Here is a 12,318-nt window from a genome sequence, read left to right on the forward strand (position 1 = left end):
TAGTCTCAGCTTTGATTCTATACTATCAACATGCCTACTAACAGGAAGCTCAGAGTGTCCTCTTCAGATTCTTGGGAGATGGTTCCTCAGGTAAGAGTGCTTGCATACAGGCATGAAGACCCAGGCCACATCTCTGACAGTCACTTTAAAAAAGCCATTGGTTACTGTAACTGTCAGCACTGTGCAGGCTGGAAACAGGGCCATCATCCAGGCTCTAAATTTAGTGAGAGACTCTGCCTTAAGGGGATAAGTCAGAAAGTGATAGAGTAGGGCAACTGTATTCTCTGGTCACTCTACATGTGTGTAGACAGCACACATAGACTACAAGCAAACAATTTCACACAAGTACATAAGTGAATAGAAACAGCTCATCTGTTTGTGTGTTTCCGTTCCAGCCCCAGGTCTTGGTCAGCCTTGCTTTGAAACTGCACAGAACATGTTACCTTTGCTGCTTTATGTCTCTCCACTCTTTTCATTTTAATTATCTGTGCTTATACAAACATTTTCAACTGTATCTACATTTTAATGATATCTCTATCTTATTCTTATATACTAGTTACCTTGTTTACACTTATCAATCTGTCTTACATTGCTTAAGTATTAATATGCAGGGCAGGAAGTATGGTCCAGTTGGTAAAGTGCTTGCTGTGCAAGTGCAGGAATTCGAGTTTCTTCCATAGCATAGATGTAAAAAGTGAGATGTGCATATGCTTGTAATCCTAGTGTTGGAGAGCAGAGACAAGAGTGTCACTGGGGCCTTGCTGGCCAGCAAATCTAGCCTAATTGGTGAGCTTCAGGCCAGTAAGAGACTGTCTCAAAGGAGGTAGATGGCATTTCTGAGGATGAGACGAACGTTGTCCCCTTGCCTCCAAGCAAATGTGTACGTGCGTGCACAGATGGAGACATACCTGCACACACATCAAAATTTTAAGGCCCAAAATCATCATTAATATAATTTCAGGGAGCTCCTCTTGATAGTCTGCCCTCCGTCCCTTTCAGAAATGTACAAACAGTGCTTTGTATTGAATGTGACTAGTTTTACTGAATCTGTACTTCATGTTTTCAGTTCTTGTAATAATTGTGCTTACTCAACTTTTTTTTAAAACTAGATATATTAGAATTTATAAAGACACCTACATTCTTCTCAAAGCTAATCATGAAGACATTAATGTAAATGTAAATTATTTCTTGAATGATTACTAATTTTAAGAATTTTTTTTTTTTATAGATAAGTGAGTGGAGTGTTTGAATTGCCCTTTGAGACTCTGAAGGCTGAAGGTAATGTCCAGTGATGTTTTTCTATAGGTTTTTATCTTCTTGGACTTGCTTTATTATTTTCAAGGCTGTGGATTAACTGCTTAAGCTCTGTTTTGATTGCTGTTTAACAATTATTCTTACCTCAAAATAATATGTAACTATAAGTAAAACAGAAAAACCCTGCCTTCTACAATATTTAATTCTAATTCATTGATGCTATACTTCTTTCTGCATAGAAATGTGTTATGTTTCTCATTTTTATTAGTTTGAATCCTTCTTATTTTTAAGCTTGCCCTTTAAGTAGGCATATTGACTCAAAAGTAGAGAGTAAGAATATGTTTATGCTCAGTAATAGCTTTACAAGTTACTATAGGAGGGATAAAAATGCTTTCATTGGAAACATCCAAACTGCACATGACATTTAATAGCTTCAGATACACAAGTCCAGAATTATAGGCAAGAAATTTATAATAGACTGTGTTGCTGCATTGTGCCTTGAGAGAGGGCTTGAGAGAAGCTTCTTAGACAAGAAGGGGCAGTAATTACTTCACTTCTTACATGCATGGTTAGATTTTCCAGTGAGAATAACATGCTAGGGTAATTTATTATAGAGGAGTAAATCACAGATTACATTGGAGGGGGTTGGGGTGGTGTGATCCAACCATCTTTTTGTGAATACATACACTTAAGCATGTGTGATAGCTTGTTTTTAATTTCTTTACACCAGTGCACACCTCAAACATTCCGTTTAGCAGTGGGATATGCAAATTGTTCCAAATGCAGCAGCAGTACTTTCACCTGAATGTCAAAACTGTCAGACAGCTTTAAATCAAATCTTTATAACATTTTAAAAAACCATCCAGCCCCAAGATTGAGGCACCAAACTCTGAAAACACTTGATTCCTGTACTTCCAAAAAGCTCCTGTATGTCAACATAGTAATGCCAGAGTTCTAATTCACCTGCCTTCTAATTTTAACCTTTTAAGGATTTTATTTTATTTGGCTTAATTATGATATTTTCTACAAATTAGTGATAAATGCCTTGATTAATAAAACCAAATGTCAAAGAAAATGACAACTTGATGAAAAATTAATACTAGGCAATATTTTAAGGTACAGAGGTACTAAAGATGTGCATATTTCATCATCTCTTTCTTGAAGATAAGTAACTAGAATTTTCTTTGTAGGTTTGCTCAACTACATGAATAGGGCTTTAGCAATATGATTTCAGCTGTTTTATTATTAGGTATTATAATAGAAATATATCTCTAAGTTATCCATTGACCTGCCACATCATTCATTCACTTTTATTTTACATAATCAAAGTAATTCCTATTGTAGGATAGTGTTAGAAATGAAGTCAGCACACTGAGAAGATAGCTAGTAATATGTGTGTGTGTGTGTGTGTGCACATGCACGTGCGGGGTGTGTGTATGTGTTTTGTGTGTCTGTCTCTCTGTATGTTTCAGAAAGTCCTGTGGTATAATTTAATCACTTTTGACATTTGTGTAGTTATCACTGTTTTGTCCCCTGAATCACCAATTCAGCCATACTGGCTGGCCAGAGTGCTCCAGGATCCATCTGTCCCTGCCGGCCTAGCACTTGGGCTACAATGCATGCTTCCATGTCTACCTTTTGTGTGAGTGCAGGATATTTGTACTCAGTTACTTATGATTTCATAACAAACATCCTACCAACTAAGCCAACTCTCTAGCCTATAGGGATTTGGTGTTTAGAGCATTTTTCTTGCTTTTTTGTGGAACTTAATATAAATGGCTCTAATTTGCTTTTTCTTATAAACTGTATAATACCTTACAAACTATAATAATATGGTCATATGATAAATATGATTATTCTTTAGGTGATAGTCACAGGGTTGAAAGATTAAAATATGTAATTTTCACTTTGAAAGTTCTTGTTTTACCTTGCAATTTTTTAATACTAGTATATATTTGTGCACTGATTATATTATCCCTCACCTTTCAAATGTTTCTGTCTTTTCTTCTTACCTGTCCACATCCCTTCTTTGTCTACCTGGGCAGCTTTACTTTCACTTTGTCATATGTACATACTTGATTTTATGTTTCTTTATGAACTACATATGAAACTAGACATACAATAGTTGTCTTTCTGAGACAGTCTTATTTTACTTCGTATCTTTGTCTCCATTTGCATTCATGTCCCTAAAAGCATAAAAATTTTGTGCTGTTGCCATGTATTTTTCTATTTTCATATATTTAGATTTTTATTTTGTACACTTAGATATTTGTGAAATGTTAAATAGAAATGGCATTTTGCAACATTAAAGCTGGTGCTGTAATTTTATATTTATACTTCACAGGTAGAGCTGCAGACCAAATAAAGGAGAACACAGCAACCTCTCTTGTGCTCTGCTTTGATTGATGGTTTGGGATACAGAGAACCACTTAATACATTCTTAGCAAAGTGGACTCACTTTAGCCATCTGGTCACGTAGTGACATTATGGCCATACCTATCAACAGAATTTTTGCCACATAAGGTTAGAACTACTTCTGTGTGCAATAGAGACTGGAAATTTTTAGGTTTGTATTTGACATCTTGCTCTGTAGAGTGCGATAAGTAGAGGTAAGCACTGGTTAACACTTGGCAAACATGGTGTGTACCATTCCCAAGGGAAAACAATCTTTAGCATAGGTTTTTGGGAGTATTTGCAGTTGGAAGCGGACTTTGTTCAATCTTCCCTTAGCTGGCTCCAGGTTTTATTGTTTTTCTGTAGTACTTGGTTCCAGGCATCCAGTCTGTACTGGCAAAGCTGTTGCATGGTTAGAGGCCACCAACATTGCTGCTCCCAGTGCTGATATACCTTCCATGTCTAAAAGCTGTGTCAGCTGGTTAATCACTTCTCTGTAACTGTCTCTGAACCATCTATTATTCCAAGGAGTTTTTTGTTTTTGTGGGTTTTTTTTTTTTTTTGTTGTTGTTGTTCCATTGATGCACAAGGCTCTTCATACGTCTCATCTCCATACCTGTGTTTCTTTGTAAGCAAAATCATTCTTATTTCGTGTATCAGTAACTAATGTATGCCCCAGTTCTTTGGCAAATCTTAAATTACATATTAAATAACATGTTGTATCCTTTTATTTATTCTATTTATCCTTATATTAGATTATTTTTGCATATGTTCCAACTCTGTGGTTTTCACTAGTTCCTGGATTTGATAAGGACTTATGAAATACTTCACAATGTGTGAGGTTATGTTTTCAGTTGAGATCCTACCTGTTTGGGTTTTGTATTATAAGGACTGGTTGTGCCAGAAGTGTCTGTGAACACGTTAGCAAAGCTTAAAGCCAAAGTAAGTTCTAGAAGTCTCTGCTTGCTTACACATTGTTTGAGCTCAGAAGGGAGGAGCCTACCCACATTAGTTTCAGCAAGTGTGATCATGATGCAGTTGTAAGCCTGATCTTCAATTAGCTCAAAATAATTAGCTGACTTTTTGTGGACAATCTGAATATTACAGAAAATTTAACAGAGATTCTCTCATCTACATAAAAATATGCTATAAATAAATAGTATAAGGGGCTGAAACTATATACATTTCTAGTTTTGAAACATATATGAGACTTAAGGGGTGTTTTCTAAATGTCTTTTTAGCATCTTTTGGAATGACCTTTTTTATTTTAGCCTATATTGTATTCAGTAAAATAAAATTGTTTAGGACTTTTATATGGAAAGATTAATGTGGCATATGAAGCTCTGTTTTATATGAATACTAGTTAGAAAAGTCAGGCTTTAGAAATGTGGGCTGCCCTTCTTATTTGTCTCCTTTGGAAACCTATATTTATTAACTGAAAAAAATAGGCCCCTTAAATACACTTTTATCTTAGTCTTTTGTTTTTGGCAAGACAGTCTTACTATATAGGCTATGCTGGCTTTTAATTTATGGCTATCACCCTACCTTTATTTCATGAGTTCTGGGATTATAATCCTGATCTGTTTGTGAGCCTTGAGTCATACTGTTAATAAAGGAAGTGGACAATTTCAAGAAAAAAAAATGTAGAGTTTTTGATTTTTCTGTTTTTTGGCTAAATTCAGCATTCATTCTTTTCCCTAAACTACCTATGATCCTTTAAAATGCTCAAGTCTTACTGGATTCCTTTTGTGTTGACAAGGTGTTTTTCACTTTTCTAATGAAGTGGGAAGTAAATAGGTATGTGTTGCGGGTTTTTTAGATTACTTACGGTAGTAATGCTCAACTCGTCTTTGTAACACTCTTCAACTCCTGACCACAACTAATTAGTGACTTTCAGAATGAAAGAAGATGTTAGTTGTGCAGCAACTCTATATTTACTAGTGATCATAAGAGTGTTACTAACATAAAGAGTTAAGTAAATTAAGGGCCAGATGCTTGTGCCCAGAACCTATCAAGAGCTCAGTGTGTGTGGGCTGGTCCAGCAAATGACAGAATCATTTCCCAGGCCAAGGAGAACTACAGTTAAGCTTTTACTAATATTAAGAAGAATGTTTTTCAAATGTGTTTTATGGTATGGTGTTGTGCATCTGCGGGTCTCGGCACTAGTTACAATGAGAACCACATACTCCTTGCATCAAATTCAAGCAGAATCACAGGTCTCAGTAAAGCGCTTTGCCATGAGTCATATTGGCATACAAAGCAAAGTAATTACCCTGGAGCCATTTTTGTAGGTTTAGAAAATACTGATTTTTTTTTATCTTACAAAAATTTTCTGTTTTTCTTTTTCCCTCTTTTCTTTCTCAACTGGCCTAGTCTTCTTGATCCTTTTACTTATATCTGTCCAATGCTGAACAGTTACACCCAGAATAAAAAAGGATTTGTGCAGTTATAACTGTTTTTTGAATATTTTGCGTGGACATTTGTATCTTTCAACAGATTGTGAGTCATGAGATAAAGTACTTAATAATATAGTGCCCAGCACTCAGTGCTGGGTGAGGAGCTAGTGACGTTTGCTTAGTGCTTTGTGCTGAGTGTTCAGGCTGATTAACCTGGAGAGATATGAAACTGCAGAGCCCTTCTCTGTGTGTTACCACTCTCTTCCTGAGCCTATGGATGATGCATACTGGTACCTTCTCAGGGATTCCTCATTTTACCTTTTTAGTATGTCAATTTTGTCTTATAAATACTTTTTAAAATTTTAAATTTTCTGAGTTGCTAATCTTGAGGTGTTTTCTTCTTAGAGTCATACCAATAATGCATGAGGACACTGGCTAACTTTAGCCTCCTATCTTTCATCCCCTCCATCTCTCCTTTCCAATTTCTCAACATTTATTAAGTGTTAGCTTCATGTCAAGCATTTTATACATGTTTAATAAATGTTGAAAAATAGAGTGATCTAATTCTTACATCTAAGGAGATTATAATCTCAAAGGTAAATAAACAAAGATATCAATTGAGATTACAAATAAAGATATTCAGTTCAGTCATTCATTTTGTTCATCTCTGAACTCTACCATGGTTTTAGGAATTCAATGTGCAGTGCCTTAGCTCCATTCACCTGCACTCTAAAGAAGAGATCACATCTAGATTGAAATTACAGACAAACCATATTTCTTTTCACCTCGTCTGGCAATGCCAGTAGTTTTGGCACAAATGTAGATGAAGCAGTATTTTGCTCCGAGATGAACTGTAAGAAAAAGAAGTTTTTTAGAACTGCTTATACTATCTGAAATAGATGACCTCCATGGGTGTTTTCAAACCTTACATCTTGCAAAAGAATTTCTAGTATTTTTAAATTACAGAAAACCATTTCTTAACTGCTAGTGGCATAGTATTTTTTGCTGTTGAGGCAGGTGTGACTAGTGTCAAGGAAGGAGCAGGTGGTGGAGGCGTCCCTATTTTTCTGTCATTGGTCACGTGCATACAACATTTTGTTTTGTGATCAGATTGTCCATCATGCTTCCTTTGGATGTGTATGCCACTTGGCCCTCCAGCCTGCAATCTCATTCAAAGCCGCTCTAACGCTGGACGTCAGCCTTGTTCAGTAAAAAGAGGCCATTTCTTTCATCAGCTGTCCAGTTAGACATACAATGTTTAAACTCTTAAAACATTTTGTATGCATCCAGTGTTTACAAAATGGTTTTTTCGTATTACTCATAGATAATCACTTTTTTAAAGTTATAATTTGAGCTGTGACCTTTCAAACTGTGCATTATAAGGTTTGACCCTTTGATTCACATTCTGACATAACAGCTATTAATTATAGTTTTTAAAGGACATTTATTTCAGTTATAATTTTTGTTATGAAAACAGTGTAAGTGTTTTCCCCGTTAACTTCCAGGAATAACTGCTCAAATGTAAATGCGTATGTTTCTACAGCTCTGTAGCTATGTAGTATGTGTGTATTTTACTATACTAAGTCATAGGAATACACATGAATATTATTTTGCAATAAACTTGTGCATTTAAACCAATTCATTGTGATATATTCCTGTGGATATTTTTATGTTGTAATCCACAAGTTAATACTAAGATCATCTTTATTTTATATAATCCTGCTGTGATTCGCTGTGACTATTAGGATAAAAGAGCCTTACCAATGACATCCTTTTACTTTTTCTTAAACAGAGAAACAAAATTTAGGTGCCTAAGAATTGCCAATATCTAAAGAACATTTGAATGTTCTAGAGACCAGTTGAAATAGTGTGGTGGAGGCAAATGTAAACTGTTTCAGTGGTTGTTAAAAATATCCAAAGCTGTGATGCTGAGAGGGAAAGGGCGTGACAGAAAGGTAAGTGTAGGTGAGGTCTGAAACATGTAGATTTGTGAACAATAGTATCATTCATAGTTTAACTGGAGGAATTTATTATATTTTTAATTGGATAAAATATAGTTATAAACTAGGCATGGTTGCAAACTCCTTTAATCCCAGCACTCAATGAAGCAGAGTCAGGCAGATCACTATGAGTTCAAGGCCAGCATGATCTACATAGTAAGTCCAGGACAGCCTAGGCTATAGAAAAACCCTGTCTTGAAAAACACACAAACAAACAAGCAAACTTATTTTTATTGCTAAAAATAGTGATACAGTTTTCTGTTCCTAGTTAATTAATACCATGTAGAGTATTTGCTTTTAAATCTGTCATTCTCTTTTCGTACTAACCCTACTTTAGACAAAGGAATACTTACAATCTGAATAGTCTTCATAAAGCCACATAGTCACCTGTTTGTAGTTTAAATCTATCTGAAATAGCTAGCTTGGTTTTGTTTAAGTTATTCAAACTCAAACTGCTACTGTGTTATTGTCTACCATGAGGTCTTAAGGAAAGTGTTTGGTCTCTTATGTACGGATAGTGTGCCGCATAAAAGCCATTTCCCTCAGTGCTTGGCTGTGTACTCCAAGATGGTTTGCTTCTTAACATTATAGAAATATATTCATTTTAATTCTAGAAATATGTTACTGTTTTAGTTGACTCTAGAGATTCAAATGACTTCTTGCATTAACAGACTGACATGATTTGAGAGTGACTTGTTGACAGCTCTGTGGGAACGTTTGTTTATTTAGTATGTGTGTTTTGTACTTCCTATCTGGAAATAGCATTATCCTTGTAGTTTAATTTGAGTCTCAGTGTTGGTTCAACTGCAGCGTGTTAGCAGGGTAAGTTCCCGAATTCTCTGCACTAGTCTCCTGAAAGGATACTGCAGGATGAGATCCCTCTCACAGAGTTGCAGTTAGGATTGGCAATATTAACAAAAATACTGACTTCAGTGACTGACAACAAAATGTTACCAATAACTAATAATGACTTACATTGGAACATTGTTCGGCAGTTTTTGACCCATAATTTCTATTTTCTATTACACTTACTTCATTTTTCTCTTTTTATCTCACGAGCTTTCTTTCTTTTTCCTTCTTTTTATAATGACTACCCAGTTTCTTCATGTTTCCCTTTGCACATGGAGTTGTCACCTCACCCAGATGACATAAGAGAGTTTTGAAATAAGAGAGTTTATTTTCCAAACAGAAGCAGGGTACTGCTAAAAAGGAGTATTTGATAATCCCCCCGCAAAGGAGAAAATTTACTCATATGATTTGTGTTTATTTTTTTCTAAAATACTAAAAAACCCAGAATTTAACAGTAGAAAGTAGCCTTTTCTGATTAAGTATATAATTTAGATTACATTATTTACCCCTTAAGTCTAGTGGTTGGTGGGTTTGCCTCTGCTTTGTTTTCTTAAAAATCCCAAACAAACAAACAAACAATGCCCCAAACAAACAAACAAAAACTAGCAACAACAAAGACGATAGAGATGGCCCACAAAACAGAAGAATTAAATATGGATTACTGGACTGGAGAGATGGCTCAGAGGTTAAGAGCACTGCCTGCTCTTCCAAAGGTCCTGAGTTCAATTCCCAGCAACTACATGGTAGCTCACAACCATCTGTAATGTTATCTGATGTCCTCTTCTGGCCTGAAGGTGTATATGCAGTCAGAGCACTGTATAATAAACAAACAAACAAACAAAGAAACAAACAAATAAATCTTTATAAATAAATAAATAAATAAATAAAAAATACGGGTTAATATCCAGTGAGTATAAGTAATCAATATATTTGAAGAATGAGCAAAAGAACTGAATTTTTTCCTTAGGAAAATATAGAAATAATAGGTAAATTAAAAGAATCTCAAACATCAATAATATTCAGAAAAACACAAAGTAAAACTATAGTAAGCTAGTATTTTATACCTTAAAATACAAACAGAATTGTCATATCAGCCAACATTAGGTATAATTGAGGAGCTGTAGTGACTATGTGGAGGATAAACCTGCCTCCAAATCTTACTCCAGTGTTGTTCAGGACAACCAAGATACAGAAACAACATAAGAGGTCATCCGTAGATGACACTGAGATACTGATAGTCAGCTTTAGATGTGATGATCCCCACTCTCTCCCCTTCCCCACCATCTAACACAGGAAAACATTATTTATCTAGTAATTTTATAATTTTTTATACATTATAAAGCTAAAGGGCATTATTATATTTAGTGAAATAATGTAAGTATACAGAGGCAAACTCTTCACTGTCTTACTTACATGTGGGGTCTTAAAAAGCTGCATATGAAACATAATTAAGCGGTGGTTGCCAGACACTTCAAAGTGACGGGAGATAGTGGTCAAAGAACACTTGGAAGGAGGACTAATAGGTTCTGTTACACAGCATGGTGACTATAATTAATGTCTTACAAATTTTAATGTTGTTAATTTAAGTCCTTTACTATGAAATTGCTAAATATGTGAAGTATTTCATGTATTCATACATGTTTGGACACTACGTTTCACAGAACTACATGGACTATGCACTTAATCATTTTCCTTTATATAGCTTCCATTGCTGTTATCCATTTTACGAATTTATTTATTTTTTTTTGCCTGAATGAAAGGAGTTCTAATAGAAGATGTTAGAAGACTTACAATTTAAAAATAGTTGTTAACAATGGATGCAAGGAAATTCAGTATAACTTCTAGATTTAAGATACCTTGTCCCTGTCTTGTCAAGACGCCACTTTCCCTTTTCCTTTCACATTACTTAAAAAATAAACGATGACATGGAAATTCTTAATTTGGTCTCAGTCTGCATTTTGAGTTCCTTATTTGCAGATTTCATTCCTTTTTTCTCATCTTCCTTTCCCTGACACACAGTCCTTCTTCACAGTTTGCAGTTTGCTGTCTTTCAACCGTAATCTTTTTCATCACCTTTGCCCTTACTGTTCATTGAGTTGGCCACAGCCTTCACATGACCAGGGAACAAAAATTCTGTTTCACTAGTGGAGGCCTTGTTTCTCCTCTGATAAAGAAGGAGTAGGTGAGTCTCCTCAACATTCACTCATTGATAAAAAGAATCTGCATCACACTACAGTTTTTACTGTGTTCTACATAGTAAGTTTGTTGAGGGAAGGGGTTGTCTTCTCCATCAATGTCCTTAACACAGAAAAGAAACCCAATAATATGCTTGCAGAATTGTTTAATCAACCAACAGACCCAGAGAAACTAAATTGCTAACTTTACACAGGATAAAAACTTAGCAGAAGGGGATTCCATAAACACATATGTATAGTATTTCCGTTGACTTTTTTTTATTTCGTTTTTGACTGTTTGTCTTCTCAAATTTTTATTTTCAGCAATCAAACAAAGTTTTGTCACCTACTCTGCAATGAAGCCGAATGGAATTTTAAGGCAAAAGTGGCTTTAGGCAAAGACAATGGACTAAGCTGGTTAGTTAGTTTAAATCTTAGCACTCACAGTGATGTTGAAGGAGTGACACAGGACATTTTGAAAGAGCTCGGTGCTCTATAGTTTTATTATACATACCACACTGATGCCTGTTCGCAGCTTGAGACGCTGTTTATATGTATAGCCTTACTCAGAGTCTGGAATTTAGGCAATAATTAGCTTCATAAGTGAATCTGTTTGGAAAGCATAAAGTGACGTTCTCTTCCCAAAGAAAGATGTGGTTGTTTTGAGACTGCACTCGCTGGTTTAATGGTGTCTCAGCTGAAGCAGATGCCTTACTTGCTTTCTTTTTCCAGTAACTGCCTCATAGTGTTAAGTGCGGTGCATACAGCACACTCAGGCACTATTAACGCATCAGAATGAGGCCAGGGGAGAACTCATCTAGGATCCACACACCTAAATGCAGTTAGTAAACAGAGACACTAACTCTCATTAAGCATAATTAAACCTAATACTGACTGTAAACTGTTACTTACCTTAAAGTTCTCTGTAGAGAGAATGGAAAGGGATTAACTTAGCAGACTGGGACATTAATTACTACCTATTTCACATTAAAGTTACCATCAAGAAGAGCTATATTCATAAATAAAACATAGGAGGGATCGAGAGATGGAAAATATGTAAATTAATTTTATAGAAAGGAAAGAGTTTATATTAAAAAATAAAAAGAGGTCTGTGACTGATGCCAGCTTCAGCAAAAGGGAACTCTAGCTAATTACTACAACAAATGGACTAAAATAATCACAGAGGTGTATCTTTGCCTCTGACTGACAGGACCTGCTTCCTAGGAGACTTAGCTCAGCTCAGCATGAGTC

General features: G+C 35.4%; 1 protein-coding gene across 15 annotated transcripts in view; it reads left to right on the forward strand.

Annotated features, from left to right (window-relative positions):
• Zbtb20 (zinc finger and BTB domain containing 20) overlaps positions 1 to 12,318 on the forward strand; it is a 732,891-nt gene that overhangs the window by 123,558 nt on the left and 597,015 nt on the right. For 14 of the 15 annotated variants that reach the window (XM_051149938.1, XM_051149932.1, XM_051149933.1 and 11 more), the window contains one exon: positions 1,229 to 1,278. The exons of the other annotated variant lie outside the window; for it this stretch is intronic. The gene's annotated coding sequence lies outside the window, so the exon portion shown is untranslated. The remainder of the gene's footprint in view (positions 1 to 1,228; positions 1,279 to 12,318) is intronic. 15 annotated transcript variants of the gene reach the window in all.

Source organism: Acomys russatus, chromosome 8, assembly GCF_903995435.1.
Source record: "Acomys russatus chromosome 8, mAcoRus1.1, whole genome shotgun sequence".
NCBI lineage: Eukaryota > Metazoa > Chordata > Mammalia > Rodentia > Muridae > Acomys > Acomys russatus.